General features: G+C 37.4%; 1 protein-coding gene across 3 annotated transcripts in view; it reads right to left on the reverse strand.

Annotated features, from left to right (window-relative positions):
- The window catches only part of PALS2 (protein associated with LIN7 2, MAGUK p55 family member), a 60,120-nt gene that overhangs the window by 28,930 nt on the left and 11,298 nt on the right, over positions 1–19,892 (reverse strand). The window lies entirely within an intron of this gene.

Consider the following 19,892-nt stretch of genomic DNA (forward strand, 5'->3'; position numbering starts at 1 on the left):
GCCCTTCCATTTAAGGTAAAATTGAACAAACCAAATCTTTTATGTTAGACAACAAGTTCAGCACGTTCACATACTACAGAGTTCTTGCACATTTAGGAGCATGTGCAGCAGCCTTTAACAGGGATTACATCAGTTAGCCCTGAGTGTATAGTGATGAACAAGTGTCAGCTTAGGCTAAGCACAAAAGGGAGCACCACAAGAGACAAGTTATGATGTCCTTCGCAAAGTAAATGGTCATTCTTTCACTGTTTTCCAACCTATTATATTCTTATCCTGTAGTATTATGATAGCAGTGAATAACCTACACTATTCTTGGTTTTAACTGTATTCTTTTAAACTCCTGCTGAGTTACATGTCCATGTACAAACACACACATACGCAGGTGCAATAAATAAAAATAAATCTTCCGTTGAGATCCCCAATGAGCTAAAAAACATTAGAACTACCATTGTGTACTGCAGTGCTCCGCAGGTTGCACAGCAGCATATATCCAGAGAATTAGAAAGCCTTTTATGCCCCTCCTCCCACACAGGAATTTACCCTTCACTTTCCTCATTCCTTTATAATGAAAGCTATTATGAATCACTGTGCAGTAACAGAACAAACAGCATTTCTTAACACCTACTTTCTAATTTCAATTCTTCCTAGAAAATTTCATCCCAAGAAAAAAATTTCTGTCCATTCAGTCAAGTAGAACTGACTTCTCAACAAATCCTCTTCTGTGCCAGATTTTAACTACCGTAGTGTGTGTCAAAAGACTGCATTTAAAAAAAATATGTTTTAACCATACATCCCACTTTCAAAAAGTGAGTATTCTGTGAAACCATGAGTAGGAGGGAAAAATGACACTTACTTTATGCTTTCAGATTTTGAAGCAATATTATTTCTACTTTAAGAGACAAAATCCTGTTAGTAATCACACATTACATAAAGTCACCAAATCAACCTGTAAACACTTCATAACTTCCTCAGACTAGGTATGTCCTACATCTTGACTACTTCAACTGTCTTGTTTCATGTTTTCTCAATTCCCAGTTACAGATTCTTGACTCTTAACGCAGTCATGCAAACTATGGTATTTGCAGAAGCAGACAGATGTTTCTAGCCAATTTTCGTAGGGTACCAAGTGTTGTATAAATAGTGCAAGTGTTATAATGATGAGCTTTCTTTACTGTTCTTATAAATATTCTGAGTAAAAATATAAAGTTTCCTTCAGGTCAAAGCATGCATCTCAACTACCAGTTGCAATTTCAGCACTTGATGTTGACAGAGGCATGCATAATAAAGACGTCTCTTATATATCTCCATGTTTATAAGCTGTTCCTGACTCAACCCTTTCAGAATTCTGCCTATCTTGGCATAATCAAACTGAAAAACAAAATCCATACATAAAAACTTTATCATCAAGAAGAAAATGTTATTAGCAACTTTAGGCTTCACAAGAATGACTTTCAAACTTTTGTACAGCTAGGCAGAGTATGTTCAAATGAATATTTTATTTAATAAAGGTTTCACAAATGCTAGCATCGAAACTAGTTAAGCACATTTTAGCACTTTTGGAAAGAAGCAAACATTTTTATCAACACACAGAGTCAAAAAATTCACAAAGGCAGACTTGCATCCCAGGTGATTAAAACCAAAACCAGCTGTTTTCAGAAACAGCTGCCTATTGCTGTGCATCTAATAGATGCCTTCTTTCATGTCAAAGCCATCATAGCAAGAGGCTTCTTAGCTATAAATAGTGTTTGCATTTACCTGGCAAAAAAATTTCATAACGTGACCAAATGTTATTTTTCAAAGTGTCATCAAGAGCATCTTCCAGGAGGAATTATGTCAGCTAGTTTATATTAAAAGAATAGACCACATCAAACGAGTACTTTTTGTGACAGACTAGATGAAGCACTTTAATTTCAGTGCTTTACATCTATTACACAAGCTATGGACCAGCTTCAAACATAATTCTCATTTAATGCAAAATGCTAGTATTTGCTCACAAGTGAAAAGAGCTTTGAAAGTATAAGCAACATATTGACCTACATAGCTCGGTAAATGCATTATAGACCCTCTTTTTATGTGTCTGTTCAACAGGCTTTTGTTTATTCAAGTCTAGGGAAAAAAATCTTATTAAAATACAAACAGCAGGAGATACTTTGTTTCCAGTCTTAATCATTATAATCTTTCAGAATAATGTAGATACACATGGAATTTCAAGTAAATGTCTCTAAAACAATTTCACTTTTTTCTTTCCTGGGGCAAAGCCACCTTAGCTCTCTTAGAAAAGTATATTATCTTTGAGCAGCAGCAATGAAAGCCGAAGATGTAAGTACTCACGTAGGAAAGTTTCACTTAAAAGATCAGGTCCTACCAAGCAAGAAACAGACAGAACTAAGGAGTTTAGAGACTACCAAATCTAAACGCTCCATCAAAAATTGCCTTTGGAGCCTCCCATCTCCTCTCTGGCAAATGTGTCTTTGAAATGTCAACAGAGCTTACTTTGAGGGGCAGGGAGGGGACCTGTAGGACTTACATTTATGTCAGGCATACAAAACCCGAGGATTACAGTGAACAAACTGCATAAACAAGATTGTCAGGAGTGCTCCTTATTGTTGAATACTTGGGTGTCCAATAAAAGCAAATGAGTGCTTTTCCTTCAGTGGAAAATTAACCAAGTCTCTCTTGTGTCTCTCGTCCTATCTTTTAGGAGAAACTGGTAAAAATATACTAACTTTGAGAGCTCTACCATGCACCACCTCCTCTCTCTGAAGAGAAGCCTTTTTCTATATTCGAATACACATCCAGGTAAAATTTTAAATTCTCATCACAACACAAAAGGATTTGCCTTTGCAAAGACAGCACGAGACAGGCATAGTTGACTACACTGGTAAACAAAACCATCTAGGAACACACACGTTACAAGAAACATGCATTCGCAAAAGCCTCCAGACAGAACAGGAGAAACTAAGCACAAGAAACATGCTCCAAGTTGAGGCAAGGTTTGAAATAAGGGGAATCTCAGGAAAAAAGTGACAACAGAACTGAATCTGAGCTGGCTCTCCTAAGGGAAAATGAGATTTCAACGAACCACCCCCAACTCCACCCTCTGGCTTTGGTGACAGGGAACATACATACATGTGGAATTAATTTCCACAGTCAATTTTCAAAGAACATCTTCATAACCATATGTTTTGATTATGAAAGATTAAAGCCTCAAGCAAGACTCTGCAGGAGCATAGTGGTCTGCTGTGTACATGCACTGAACAATCTAATCCTATGCATATGATCCCATATTCAGAGAAACTAGTTTGTCATTTGAATCCCATATCAAAAGGGCAAAGGGAAGGAACTGCGTGGCAAACTGCATGCACCCTGAGGCATAATACAGAAATCCCACTTACTAATGCAAAATTCACTAGCCAGAATTAACTCCTCCTAATTCACACATAGCTCTTCAGACAACCAAAGGATGGTTCAAAGGTTTAATCTACATACTCCATGACAAGTGGTGTCCCTCGAGGATCTGTACTGAGACCAGTGATGTTTAATATCTTCATCAATGATATAGACAGTGAGATCGAGTACACCCTCAGCAAGTTTGCAGATGACACCAAGCTGAGTGGTGCAGTTGTCACACTGGAAGGACGGGATGTCATCCAGAGGGACCTGGACAGGCTAGAAAAGTGGGCCTGAGTGAACCTCATGAGGTTCAACAAGGCCAAGTGCAAGGTCCTACACCTGGGTCGGGGCAATCCCCATTTCAGTACATGATGGGGGATGATGTGATTGAGAGCTGCCCTGCAGAGAAGGACTTCGAGGTGCTGGTTGTTGAGAAGCTCAACATGAGCTGGCAATGTGCGCCCGCAGCCTGCAAGGCCAACCATATCCTGGGCTGCATCAAAAGAAGCGTGACCAGCAGACCAAGGGAGGGGATTCTGCCCCTCTATTCCTCTCCTGTCAGACCTCATCTGGAGTACTGTGTCCAGTTCTGGAATCCTCAACATAAGAAGGATATGGAGCTGTTGGAACAGGCCTGGAGGAGGGCTACGAAGGTGATCAGAGTGCTGGAGCACCTTCCATATGAGGACAGGCTGAGAAAGTTAGAGTTGTCCAGCCTGGAGAAGTGAAGGCTCAGAGGAGACCTTATAGCAACCTTCCAGTACCTGAAGGGGGCTACAAGAAAGCTGGGGAGGGACTGTTCACAAAGATTGTAGTGATAGGACATGGGGGAGTGGCTTTAAATTGGAGAGGGGCAGATTTAGACTAGACATAACGAGGAATTTCTTCACTATGAGAGTGGTGAGGCACTGGAACAGGTTGCCCAAGGAAGCTGTGGATGCCCCATTCCTGGAGATGTTCAAGGCCAGGCTGGGTGGGACCTTGGACAGCCTGATCTAGTGGAATGTGTCCCTCTCCATTTGGAACTGGATGATCTTTAAGTCCTTTTCAACCCAAACTATTCTATGATTCTATGATACTCTACCTTACAATAATAAATTCAGATCAAACAGAAGTAAAAGATACCATGATAACTTTTCCTTTCTTGTAAGAAAAAGACAGGTTATCACCAAGCTCTCAACTGTGACTCTTCTATCAAATTTGATTTTATTATTTCTTTCAATGCCTAGTTCTTGTCTACATTAATTCTATGTAAAGGAAAGGGGACGCATACATTTAAATAAATTTTCCAGATTTGCAGACAGAAGACAAATGTGTCACTCACTGGGGAAAATTAAAGCTTTCCAGAGTGAATAATTCGTACAGATTTTTTTTAGGTCAATTTCATTTCATTAGTTCCCAAGCTTACAAACTAACAGCAATGAAAAGAAAATTATGTATAATATATTTAAATAAACGCATGCATATTTATTTCAACATGACCTACTCATCCGGATAGGAAGGGTATAATAAATACCTCAGGGACTACTGGTGAGGCTGGTACTTCACAAAATGTCTAGAAAGTTACAATTAAAATCTCCTAACCTACATGAAATTTGGAAACAACTTCTTGTGTGATTTAAAACCTTTTCAAGAGGGATATATCCAAAAGAAAAGTTTCACAAGACACCCAATATGCAGCGATAAAAGAAGATTCATTTGTAATTCATACAGACCCTAACCAATGATATCTGCTTAATTTTTTTCCATTTGCATTCACATTTTTTAAAAAATGGGTTTATGCTTTAACACCCTGCAGGTGAAAAAGAAAAAGCGATTCTACATTGGCCACTCCTCTCTCCAGTTACAAATGACAACATTTTCAGCAGCTTAGGTCTGAGAAAAGGAAAACAATATTTTGAGCTAGTACAAACAAGCCAATTCACTAACAGGCTATTGACTGAGAATACACGAAGCACTGACAAAGCCTCCTGTTACTACTGTTTGAGTAAGCTTCAGAAGCCAGGTTTTAACACAGAAGTCTCTGGGAAAGCATTATGCAGTGATCATTCAACATCATGTCTGCGTTGCCACAGCAAGCAACTGAATTCACTAAGTAAGAGATCACATTTAGAAATACCTCCAAGCAAGTGGTATAAAGTGACGCACAACTGCATTTTAGCCCCCCTGCTCTTCTATGCTAGGCTACAAAGTAGTTATCTAATCCCATACAAGGTATGCCTACGTGCATCCACACACTTTGCATCTACATCAGTGAGGTTTTATCCAAGCTACTTGACAAATAATTAGCAAGCAAGGAGTGCCGGACCAATACATCTATCAATAGCCACCTTAATTCCCATATTTCAGGGCAGCAGTCACTGAAGCACCATATAGGCACATTTTCTAAATAGGACCTCTTCCTCATTCAGTAAATACAATAGATATCCTTTAGAAAGACAGTAAGACTGCTTAATGAAGGAAGCTGCTGTCTGCAGCATGCAAACTTTACTGACTGCAGAATCAGAAAATAAATTGCAAATGCGGTAGCGAATTACTAAAGGAACGAAGGAAATTCTAATCGATAAGAATGAATGCCCCTCTGGATATTCAAATTATACTCACTGAATTTTTGCATGTTGAAAGGAAATAACATAAATGCTTAGAAATGTCTACTCGTGTTTCTACTTCATCATCTTCAAGTCCCTCTGCAAGCCAAGAATGGGCTATTTTAGCATAACTACAAATAGAAGCTTGAGCAGTCCCTACCCTTACCAAACCTAGCTCAACTCCATGTTCCTTGCCCAATTTTCTTCTTGATTCTTGAGGTACAGAAGCTTTGGGGAAGAGCGAACAATCCTCCCCATGCCAAATACTGTAGCCATACCTCTTTCAGGCTGTGAAGTTTGTCTAAAAAAAGATGAAACACAAATTTTATGATGAACAGATGGACCTCACAGCTGCGTCTTTTGGAAAGAAAAGCACTATTTTAAATTTATTTCAGTAAAGATAAAAAGGGAACAAAAGCATCACATCTCCTAAACCAGTTGAATTAAGAAGTTGTCTTATTTTAATATAAATAGATTTCATGACTAAGAATAAAATATTGATAAGAGATACACTAAAATCCAGTACTGAGGAAATGGTGTTAGCTTATATGTTTGCAAAGATCTCAGTTGTAAAGCACAAAGGCGATTAACTTAACTTGATGCTCACTAACCTGATGCTTTGATGATGAGCCTATACAAGTGTTAAAAATAATCAAAAAACTTGGTAATATTTATTAGAGAAAGACTGATGCAAGCTTTGAGCAGAAATCATGATTAACTGAGGAGGCATACACATGCATACACAAATATGCTGACTATGTCTTTTCTGACAAACAAAAGCTTCTCATATAATGGTGCAAATTGCACAGGTCTAGCTCAACGATGAACATTTTCTGCAGCAAACCAATAGTAGGACAGCAGAAACCTGCATGGTGATTTCTCGACTGTAGTCTGAGCCACCTAATGAATTTGCTGCTTCATTATGGTATCGGTGCCATGCTGTAAGAGGCAGGTGGGCTTAAGATGCCTTCTGAAATGCTCAGGAGATGTAATTATTTTAAAAGATAATCCCTTTCCCCCTTTTTTTTTTTGCTTAAATATTTTTCATGCTCCACTAAAAAAAGTAGCATGTCTTACTGAATTACAGCATATACACCTGTTTGAGAGTAATCAGTTAAAAGAAATTATTACTAAAAAGTAAATGTTTTCTTCCCAGGGCTACATTCAGGAAAATAATTGGATCAAGTTCTGAAAGGTTAACTTAAGTGGGAAGGGTCCCCACAAGGTCTCTAAACCAACCCCATGGTCTAAGAAGGGATAGCTATGAGATCACACCATGTTGCTCAGGGCTTTACCCAGTATAGTCTTGAAAACCTCCCAGGATGGAGACTACATAAACTTCTCTTGGCAACTTCTTCCAGTCTTTCCTAATGATGAAAAGGGTTTACTTTATCTACAGCTTGAATTTCTCGACTGCATTCATGTCATCTGTCTCCAAGACTCGCTGGAACAGGTTACCCAGAAGTTAGAAGTTAGAAGTTGTGGAGTGTCCGTTCCTAGAGATATTCAAAACCCAGTGGACACAGTGCTGGACAACCTGCTCCAGATCTGAAGAAGCCCCTTCCAACTTCAATGATTCTGTGATTCTATAATTATTCCTTCATTCAGATTGAAAGCTTTGCTCACTACTATTAGTCTCTTTGAACTTTGCTATATGCTCTTTCACATCATGTAAATACTACATTTAAATAAATACTGAAACTCGTATCGATCCTATATGGAAAGACAGAAACCTTCACTCATCATCATCTCAGCTATGGATGCCTGCACTTCTCCAAGGCAACTCAGGCAACATTGAAAAAGCTATGCTATCAGAGGTTGTTTTGAGGTAAACATAAGAATTTTCACACTATTAACTAGAAAGAAAAAAAAAAGTAGACCTATGTCTGCAAATAATTCCTTCATGAATTGACAGTAAATTGCTAATATGCTGTTTTACAGCTTCTAAATAACTGTTCATCAGAAACATAACAAGTACAGTAAATCTTTGCTGAACATCCAAATGTCACCACTGTCAGCTGCCAACAAATAAATAAATAAATTTATTTCCACAGTTTCCACATGGCCCTAGATATATGACGCTTTTGTTCTAGCTGATTATTTGCATTGGTCTCCCTAAAAGCTAGTTCTAAAAGGCCAAATTTCAAAAACAGTTCCATTTCTCCTCTAAATTGTGTATTACTCAGTTACGATAAGACATAGCTTAAAGGAAATCAGACAAGTAGGGCTATATATGTAAAAGCTTCCATTGTGAGGAAAAAAATAAGTGTTCTAAGATGACAGAAATTAAAAACAGTATTGTGCCTCAAACTATAAGCAGCAGTTGCATTTGAAGTAAGACACAGAAGGAATTTAATGCAAAAGCTTCAACCACTACACAGCACAAACTGGAGTGTGTAAGTACAAGTCAACTAAAAGCTTTTTTAAAAGGCCTACTTATATTATTTGGGGTTTTTTTTGTAGTGTTCTTTTCAGCTAGATGTTAGAAGTGTATTGTTGTCACACAAAGACTACTGTACTTTAAATGAATACTAGCATATGCCCCAGGAGAAATTTCAATCTTGCTGAACAAAAACTGTACTCCCTTAGTTCTTCAACTGCTTTAGTATTTCAGGTATAAGAGGATTATTTAGAACTTATTTTTAAAGGAAAGCAAAACACATTCAGTTGATATGCAGTCCAAGATACTATTTCGTACCCAAAGTTTCAGTACAAACACAAAAAGTTTTAAGACACATTCTGCACTCCACTCAACTTACAAAGCAGGCTGAACTTATTGGATCACATCAATCATCTTCCCTGGTATTCTGAAGAAACAGCTGGATGAAGAAACTTGTATTCTCTGCAGGCACACAGGCAATTAATGCCAGTATTTATGAAGCCCCAAATGCCAGCATAACAGATGCAATAAAGTAAGTACAGATTTTGAAGTATGCCTTTCTCTGTATCTTAATTTTTCAGCTCTAATGTGCACCCTTCTAAATGAATCAAAGCTTTATGTCTCTGTATTTCTGTCACAGGACTCAAAATTATCTGTCTGTTGCAGGATGACAGAGCCTGAAGACAGTATTTTGTCATTCTGTTACTCTAACAACTTACATAAAGACCAGCTACATACCCAGGAGCAAGTGACATGTAACAAAAAAATAATTCAGTTTACTGTGCCACTTTTCTTCACAGAAAAGTTGAGGTGAAGTCGTGCAGAACAATTTTATACAAATTTATACTATTTTATCCCATTGATAACATTATCCTAAGGCCAACTGGAAATCAATCAAGAAATTTTCCTATACAAGTTCCCTTCTTCACACAAGTCTTATACTTGAAAATAGTCAGCACCTTTGCAAAGCTGAATTCTCCTTTCCCTTTACATGTTACATATTTTCACCTTGCTACTGGTCTCTAATTAACATTGCCATAGTGGATAAAGTCAAGCTGTGAAACTCCCCAGTTGTATGTTCTGCCCTACTTCTAAGAACACGCATCCAGGAGCAATAAAACGGGAGGTTCAAGTTCTATTATAAACATATTTCTTCAACCACTCATATTTTCACCTAGGCACACTATATGCAGGTGTATTTTCAAAGAAGAAAGCTGAAATTCACAAATATCGTAAGGTACTCTACTGCAGTGTAAATGTCATGGCTCAGAACAATACTTGCAGTGATCTTTTGCCACGCAGTTCAAGTATGTCTGCAAACAAGCCAATCTACTTTTAATGCACAAAATTGGATACTCTGCTGAAGAGCAGAGGAAAACCACTGTGCACCTAGAGATTCATGATGAATCTGATCACTAGAGATCTCGTTGACTCTACTGTAGTTTATATCTCAGGGGTATTTGCATCCTTCCACCTGGAAGTACCTGATCACTCAACAGAGTACCAATAGGAAATCAACCAAAAAATCCCCAGTTCAGACACCTAAGCGTTTTCTTAATCTTCATTAATAAGTATTTTACCTTAAACAACTCTTTCTGTTCCTTCTTCTTAAGCCAAAATATTTACAGCTAGCAAAGAAGGAGTTAGTTTGTCCTCTCCTATATAATAAGGTGATTGGGAAAGAAGCAAGCTTGAACTATTTCCTGTGTACCTCTTCCAGTCTGTACCTTTTTCCAGTACGGACAACCAGAATCGTGCAAAGCTACCAGACAAGTCTCATGAGTGCCCTGCACAATGCCATTAAAACTTCCCTATTTTGACTTTCTAACAGTTACATCATGCTGTCAACTCAATCTACTGATCTGTCACAAAAGAAAATAAAGATCATTCTGAACCTCTGTCTCCTCCAAACCTTACATTTGTGGCTGAACAAATTGTCCTCTTCCTTAACTGCAAAACACTACATGTATATTTTGTCCCACTGCTATTCTCTAGACTTCAAATCAGTTTTTGCCACTTCAGTTTTGATCCTCTTCTGCTCCAGTGAAAATGCTTCAAGAATTAATTGCATCAGAAATTTCCTTTCTTCCACATTCTATTGCTGCCTCTAACACTACCTCTTTATACAGCTTTAAGTGTAGGAGACGCTGTGGAATTCCAACAATTAAGAGTTTTATGATGACGTCTGATATTGAGTGAAGTAAAGCTGTATTAACACATTCTCAGATTTATCCATAAGAGCAGAATGCTTTCTTACATGAAAGCACTCAAACACAGAGCTTTCAAATTCCGATCGTCCCATTATGATGAAGCCACTCCAAAAATTACACCTATGCCCTTTTAATACATCACATCCATACATTAACATTTCATGCATGCCCTGTTTCACATTTCTATCATTGTGAAGTATTTGTTTAGTTATCACTTCCAACCTAAAACACTGGAGTATTTAAATTAGATTTGCATCAATGCAAACATAAAAATATTTTTATGTGAGGCTCTGTTACAGATGCTGCACAAGCATTTAAAAATTGCTCAATTCATATGCAGAAAACAAATGCAAAACAGTATTTCAGAGCAGAAAATTAAAATCCTTTAAAAAAGATTTAGACTACGTGAACACATTATTTAATAAAAAATGAAAGTGATTCTAATTCAAAATAAAAAAGATAATTGACTACTGTATGATTGCATCTACCCCATTTTTCTAGAAGGAAAAAGAACGATCATGCAACACTTCCACAAGGCAGTTTTCAGTTAATTCAGAGTCTACTTAATTTCACTGCAAGTTTTTCTCCGCATTGCAACTTGCAAATGAAAAATTTAAAACAGAAGCAAAACTGCAAAAATTATAAATTTAAATCAAATTATCTCTGGCCTACCACCTCAGTTTTACATGACCATCTGGTACATTTTCCTGAAGTTTGATTTGAAGTTCCTTCCCAAACTCTTAGCGCACCCACTTCTACTAAACTAATACTTCTTATGTAAACACACTCCATCTCTGCCCAAACTTAGCAAATTGCTTTTACAGCTTCCTAATAAATTAACAATGCTATAGTTCAGGCTGACTTGCAACAGGGAAAAAAAAAATTAAAAATGTTTTCTTTACTATCCTTGTTATATGACCCAGTTGTTGTTTACTCTAAGGACACAAGTTATAGCCTTACCTGCAAAGAAAATCTATCAAAACACACTTGGAATGTTAGTAGTAATGTAGTGGATAGAAAACGGCTTTTCCACATCTGTTTGTAGAACAAAATTGCTGATGTTTTTAAATGGTGAAAAATACCACATAAAACCCTTGTACTTTAATACAGAGATCACAAAACATGATGAGACATTAAATGTTTACTTGATCTGCACAAATGCCCAAAATGCATCTCCGTCACTTCCTCACTAAGAAACTCTATGCTAAGCTTTTCTTTAATTTAACACAGTCAAGATTTACACAAGTACCTATTCATTATCCTCAACAACTACTTTCTTTTATTTCGTTGAACAGCATGTTCAAGAACCCTGGAAAAGTAATTAAGGGGTCACCTTGACACTGAGGTCTTGAAGGGAAATTAAAAACTCCATTGAGTAAGGCACACTGCTCTTAGTCGTGTTTCATCCCCCAGACTATTTTCCTGCATTACGCTGTAGGTATTTATTTAGCATCACAAATACTTGATCAAAAGTGGGAATTCTAATTCCAATTTAAGAATATCTGGGCACAATAACAGGAGGAAAAAATATTTCTAGTAGTCTTAGGACAGTTTACATTGAGAACTACACATTTTTAATAAAATTACCACTTTGAATGTTCACCATCTTCACTTTCAAGTCACTTTCAAACTTACTGCTGTGAACACTGAATGACTAAGTTCTGTTCTACAAGGTGGACACTGACACTGCAGAAGGTATCTTCACAATGGGATTTTTGCACCCTTTTGCACTTGTACCTCTGATGCATACGGACAAGTTTGATATTTCTGAAATTTAGTCTATTTCCTTAGAATACAGAAAGTTTGCTTTCATTACATTTCGCCTAACAAGTTCTGAATTTTCAGTCATATACTCTGTCATCCCAACTGAAGCAAAAGCAGAGAACTTTTAAGTAAAGGCTTACAGCGAATAACTTTTGATCAGACAGGTACAAGTTTTCTAATTACACAATGAGTTTTAAACATCTTTCCATTCAACTCTTCCTTTGGAAAGTGGGATAGTAGGTAACAGAAGCTCAACGATAAAACTAAAACTGCAGAGTAGCGGAAGGGCTGCAGTAAAAGATGGGAGTAGTTCATGCTCAGAAATACAACAATCAGCTTCATAAATAAATAAAAATCTCGCTTCCAACAACTATTGATGGCTTCATTCCCCATGTCCAAAGAATGAGCTTAACTCAAGTACCGCTTATTACCAGAAATAAAGATTAAGTGGGAAGTTAGAAACATGTTATATGCCCAAATTCAATCTGCTGCTATTGTACTGAGCCCATACCAGATGACATGAAGGTACACAGAACCTAACAACTGCCATAGTGGAAGGCAAAGGTTGCAGTTCAGTTTATTTATCTTCTTTGACATCAGTAACGATTCAAGTACAGACTTCCAGCCACTCACATTACGATCACTCCTTCAGTTACTCTTGCACAACCCACGTTTTGCACATCTTCAGTTCAATCTTTTTTTTTTTTTTCTCTCTCAAAATGAAAAAAATTCTGGCAAACGCAAAGGCAGCTGAATTTTTCTTCCTGGACAGTTCACACCCCAGCAAAACTTACTGAAAGAACACAGCCTATCAAGGGGTTTTATCATTTCCTGACACAGGTAAAGTACCAAGCATAGAAATGTTTAAAACTACAATTTTTACGTATATTTCATGATCACTTTTATAATATGTTTCCTCGTAAAACTGGGGCCTGATGAAACTTTGCTTTTTGAGTGCATATAAAACATGATAAAGTCTACAGAGGGGTAAAAATTAAAGACATTTTAAGATCATTTCTTTCTAGACTCAAACTATAATTGCCCTTTCTTACAAGTAGTTCATACTTATCCTCATGTGTTAACACTCCTCAGTCCCATTTGTGCTCTTGGCCCAAGTTCTTTGTCCTATTTATTTCCCCCATTACTTAGGCATCTCAGAGAAAGGAGTGGGAGGAGAGAAGAAAGATGTTAGTACAAGCAATACCTGACTGAGACAAGAACCTCATTGGTCTTTGAAAACAGAGCCTCTGAGATTCTCACAAGTTTCTAGACCCGGTTACTCGAGCATCAGTAGTTGGAACTACTTAGAATATAATGCCATTAACAGAAAAGAAGTGGAGGGAACTCTCAGAACAGCCCACTAACGTCCTCCCATGTACAATCACAAATGGTAGGTTAGGGACCATGATTCTTCTCCATATCCATCTTTGGAATTCCACCGCAATCGACAAATAATTCCATGTTTCAGCTTTTCCACAAGAGGGTTTTATGAAGTCTGGGTCCTGACCTGGAAATGACTAATTGCTTTGCCAACCATCTTCAGCATGGCACTTAAGAGGACTGTCTCATCACACTAAATGAGTTCTCAGAGCAGTCAGTCCCATCCATGGTACTTTCTGCTTGTTATAGTCCCTATTAAATTCCTCTTTACTAGAAGAGTATTGGGCCTGTGAGATATATAAAAAGAGAGCAATGGATTTATCCTATGGATAAATTGGTTCTTTGGACACAACTAGTTTTAGAATTGTGGACTAATTTACCATGAAGTTACCCACAAGTTCCCAAGTGAACTTACAAGAGTAGCAATGTCTTTGTCCATAATGCTAAGATACACAACATTTTCTGGGTGTTACAAGGTCAAAAAACATTTGTGACATTCAAAACTACTGGCAACAGTGAAAACAAGAACTAGCTCAGCAAACGGTCATACAGCACACAGAAGATAATAAGAATCCAATAGATGCAGTAGTCATTTGGCTCATGCAACTCAGCACTGAAGTAAATTGACCACATCCTTCCTAATAATTTTGAAAGAGCTGAAAAAAACCCATAGTCCAAGAATACATTTTCTGAAAACATAAATTCCTCTTGATAAAAAGTAAATCATCCTGCTTAATTGTTTTTCCAAACACTCAGCTATATTTCTTTCATTTTCCACTACATTACTCCCAGAGACATGCTCAAAACTCAAGTGAAACCTTGAATCTGCTTCAACTTTGCAGATACCCTGTCTGTTAAGATGGCCCTTGGCATACCTGTACACATTATACTCATCATGTGGTGCAAGAACAAGTCTTAGGACAGAATCTGGTTGGCTGTCCTAAAAGAGCAGCTGAGACTTTTAAGCAACCCAAGCTTGCAATTCCCTAAATCAACAGATCCTGATAGCTCAGCTACAAGCATCCTACAGGTCAGCTACATGCAAAAGCTGCAAGATAGCATGCCAGACTTAAGCTTGCTTTTTGATCCTATCGGGAGAAGAGAAGAGCTTGAGGAAACAGATATATAGTAAACCAGATGCAGGCAGACTGCCAGAACACCTGTCGCTGGACAGATGCAATGCACATCAACAAAGATACAAGCTGAGCAGCCTCTTCATAGCCAGGCAAGCACTGACTGGATCGCTAGCTTTAGTCTGCACAGAGATCCATCAGATGCATCAGATCTCCACGTTGAAACTTCATTTGGGATACTCTGTTTGGAAGAGACCTTAGGAATAAAAATATCACACTACATGGAAAGATATCTTTTATTTTCATTAATATATTATCCGTTCCATAAATCAAGCTTACTGATGACACCGAGTATTTCTATACAGAAACTTGCCATGGAAGCAAATAGCAATGACACTTGATCCCATAAGAAGGGATTTGTGTTCAATGACTCAAGAAGTCGAAACATGAAACAAACCTTCTCAATCGCAGAAATGCTGACAGAATTTGTGTTTTTTCCAAACACAGTGTCAGGATTTAAACACCACACCAGTTCTCAGCCTAAGTTTTCAGACCCAGACAAGCCAACTTTCACACACAAAGAATCAACACTTGCTTTTTAATGGTTTGAATGAGCTCCTGTCAGTAGTTAAAAAATAAAGCCAAGTCTCTGTATTAAAAAAATAAATAAATATCTTTGTCCAAATTAATTACTACCCTCCTGTCCTCAACAATGGACATCAAGGGCTCTGAAGGAAAAAGATACAGTCATGCATGCACTGCATTGGCTCAACAGAGGTTTAAATTATGGCTGAAAGGGTATAAAATTAAATAGTCCAACGATAATTTTTTTATACAAATTTTAAGTCTTGAAATTCACAATGCAGCTACATAAATTTAACATGTGCTCAAAACTGTGACTCTCCTGTCCTTCATAAATGAATTGTTAGCATATTGAACAAGTTTAAGCAAAGTACGCCAGGAGCTTCGTAATTTCCTGGTCTCGTGTGTCTGTTATACTTTTCTTGCTCTGACAATTCCTGTAAACACATATCCTGGCTCCATTTTGACTCCTTTTGACCCATATTCCACAAATACTTGACTACAAGAAGGGAAAGAACTGTATGAAGCAAGTGGACATGCAGATATCCAAACTTAAGACTTGGCACATGAACTATGATTCAGAAACAGCAATCCAAATCTTCACTATTGGCAATAAATTGGGGTTTGTACCAATGGATTTTACATCTCTTCAGTTTTCTCTGTTCTTACAGGTAGCGAGTCCAAATAAAATTAAGCATCACTAAATTCACTGGCTGCCTCAAGACAAAAGACACAGTTCAATTACCCACATACTATGTCTGTGTATCATAAACATCAAATTAAAGTCTCAAGTCACTTAGCTGATCTTAAAGCCAAAAGTAGTCAAGGACCATATTCAGCAGTATAACACAGAGAAAAAGTAAGAGTGTAAACTTAAGTAAAAAAAGAAAAATATTTTCATCCATTCTGAAGACAATACCGAGTAACAGCAGGAAACTGCAGAACCTTTCCCCTAAAGGATTTTGACTGAAGACTTACAGGTAAAGCACTGTCTGTCAGTTTTCCCAATTCTTTAACCAAGTCCATCACTCAGCAGACAGTTCTTGTTCTAGACAGGCCCCTGAACCTAAACAGGTATCTTTTAGTGAGATAGGAACATTCATACAGCGTTGCATAAGATCACGTCAACTCTCTCGTGATTTAAATTATCAGGCAGACTACCTTAAGCCCAAGACTTAATAAAACAGATAAACCAGTGAAGTAATTCTACCAGTCTTGCTCTTCAGATACGGGGCTTTCTAACAACAGATGGATACACGTATTTCTGTATGAGATAAACAGAAAAAAAAATGCAAAGTCTGAGAAGAAGAAAAATTCATAGTGCAGACAAATTTGCAAGTTCAGCAGAGCTGCAAGACTCTACTGTATATCCAAAGCACGGAAATATCACTACAACTGCATCTAAGACACTCTTGCTTGTCCTAAAAATTTTTACTTGTATCTACAGTGCTAAAAGTAAAGTCTACACAACACAGTGTTGTATGGGTTTTGAGGGAGGAAAATAGATTCCATAAAAAAGACCCACACTAGAATGAGAGCACTCCAAACAAACTTACAGGCACAGAACTTCTGATGTGTTTTACAAACATGCCTCTAATAAAAGAACTAGCTGATTTTAATCCTTTCAAGGATTTTGCTAGATTATGTTTTGGAAGAAGTGGAAAATATACTTTAGGGAGTTTAATCATGACTCATGCAGAAATTCAAGATCATCCTAGTGTCAGATTATTTCTCATGGTTATTTGCAGTCACCTGTTTTGTACATTTCCAAACCGTACCAGTCACCATAGCACACTTACCTGCACATACACCCCAACATCAGCGTTTACAACATTTAGCCAAAATTTAAATTCTACCATAGACAGAAACACTGGTGATTAACACAGAAAGAACAAAAGTATAATTTTGTTTGAGGCCCAAAAGTCTTGAGCACCTATCTAATTATTTAAAAATCTATTCAATAAAAGGCAAAAAAATGGCTAAAAAGTAGGCAAGACATTCTGATGAGGTTAGAAAAACTAGCTACAACAAAAAAAGTGGCTTAAAAGGGAAAAAGAATATAAGATAACCTACACTATGTTCCAGATGATGGAACCACATCTGGGCTGTCATTTCTGCACACACACAGCCCAGCACTAAAAGATAGTCTTCATGTATACAGCCCGGCACTTCTACCTGAAAGATAACATTATGCATACTCTTTCTTCCTTGACGGGAAAGAGAGAGAGGTTCCCAAAGCTAAGGGTGTTCAACTTGCCACTCACTGTGCCCCTTTTTCAGTTGACTGCCTTGAAGTTCTCTAGACAATTTCACAGAGAAAAAAGATTTGCTAAAATATTACTGGAATTATTTAAGTATATGTTCAACTGCAAAAGCAGGTAAGTAGTCCCAGTGACTTCAAAGTTAAGGCATCTGTAAAGTTGGGTTTGGGAACTGGGCCATAGAAAAAGAGCAAAAAGGAAGGAAGTGACCTACTTGAATGAACAACTCATCCTGAACTTTCTATGTTCAGATCCCCTCAAAAGAGGCTGACAAGAGGTATTTGCATATATTTCCTTAAGAACAAACTGTGAAATGTCACAGAGTATAAGTCCTGATCAACCCATTTGGTTCACAGAGGTTATTCATACCCATATACACTCAAGATTTTTGCACTATCCTTTCATCCATTGCTTATTTGTGTTCACTCAGGAAACAGGAAGAGTACTTAAGTATATTCAAAGGCTTAAAAAACAGTAGAGACTAAAAGAAAAGTTGTTTCTTAAATGCACTGAAAGGTTGAGTAGTTTGATTAAAAGCAATCTGCACTATAGACATTCAAAGATCTTTCTACCATGTTTAAATTCTGTTTTAAAAGGTGGCCAGGATCTGGAGCCCTCATGACTCTTCACTTCTTTTGCCTTTCTTCGCCTTGTTAAATCGCTCAGAATCTGCCAACGAACTCTAAAAATTATGTAATAAAAGCATCAGTGGGATTCTAACTCTGATCACAGAAAATCAAATACAATAATTCTAGATTATATTAGCTCAGATCTATGATGCAGTCAACATCTTCAGATGCCAAAGAGTATTTCTAAGCATCATGTGATCACATAATAGTCAATGTACAGCTGGTAAATCTTACTCCTCTTTTTCCCTCCATTTCTATACAAGTATAGAAGTGCTGCACTTTATCTCAATTTTCTTCCACAGAACGTATTTCTCCAGCAAAGAAAAAGCAAGCTTAGTCAAGCTTCACCTTTAAGACATCAGATGATCAAACTACAGCAGGTTTTGAAAATGTAAGTTAGATATGCCACTATGACTTCTCTCAACAAGAAGTAAAAATATCTAGAGGAAGATCTGCCCTCCTGGTACAACTTGGGATAAAAAAGTTGGTCAATTTCTTCCTGAGCTCCACTTATTGGTGTTACCCACAACAATCACAAGCTTATATTCCAAGAAAAACAAGCACCTCAAAAAGCCTAAATCAAATTCTTGGTAATACAACTGTTCGTACTTTTATACGCGTCTCAACTTAGGTCACGCCTGAGTACTTCTACATTACACTTATTCCAAACTAAGCATTTGTGAGTGACTACACTTCTCATTCAAAGGTAATGAGAAAGTCACAATGAAAAAATATTCTTTTAAACATTTTTAGAAAACTATATTGGGACACTGCTCCTTTATCACCTCTTCAATGACTGTTAAAGGGATCAACACAAGAACCTTTACCAACAAGTGTGAAAAGATGAAATATCAAAAAGCAAAGGGGAAAGAGCTCTTTACATTTCTCTGGGTCCTGATCATCGCATTTCCAACATGTAGCAGAATCTATTTCTGCAGTACTGTGCCTCTATTCTGTATGGCAATCACTGCTTGGATTCTAAGAGCTTATATCAAGCTGATTTCACTGATCAAAATACATCTCCCGTTTACCATTAACAAAAGATAGTCCAGAAGTCCTAACTCCATCCTTAATTGCATCAGAAAACTGAACCAAGAAGCTTAAAAGTCATTGAGCACTACTGTACACTTGGAGGCATTTTCCAAGTGATACTGAATATAACAAACTGCTAGCTACTGGTAGAATGACTGAAGTGAGTGAAAGATGAGCCAGTTGCTACAGCTTCTTACCAAACCTGAGTATAGATGTAGAAAAACATGAAGAGGGACTTCAGGAAGAGTGTTTTTTAACCAAAGCCATCTAAAACAGATCACTGTTTCCTTATTAGCTATGCACTTCCACAGACCAGTTGAACATCTCTCTGCAAGCGCAGGATACCATACTGTCAGTCTGACTTGAAAGACTATTTTCATTGCCAAGCTAGACGTATTTCCTCTAGCTTCAGATGACCACTTGTTATCAGCACAGACATGTAAGTTTAAAGGACTATACGAGCAGCCAACCCAAAATCCAAACTATTATGACAGTCTTCATTTAGCCTCATCACACTGTATCTTTCTGTGTTTATTAAAACTCAACACCGAGGGTGGAAGAACCTTTAAAGCCACACCAACGTCTTAGCCAAAGCTATGT

Source organism: Cuculus canorus, chromosome 2 (assembly GCF_017976375.1).
Source record: "Cuculus canorus isolate bCucCan1 chromosome 2, bCucCan1.pri, whole genome shotgun sequence".
Taxonomy (NCBI): domain Eukaryota; kingdom Metazoa; phylum Chordata; class Aves; order Cuculiformes; family Cuculidae; genus Cuculus; species Cuculus canorus.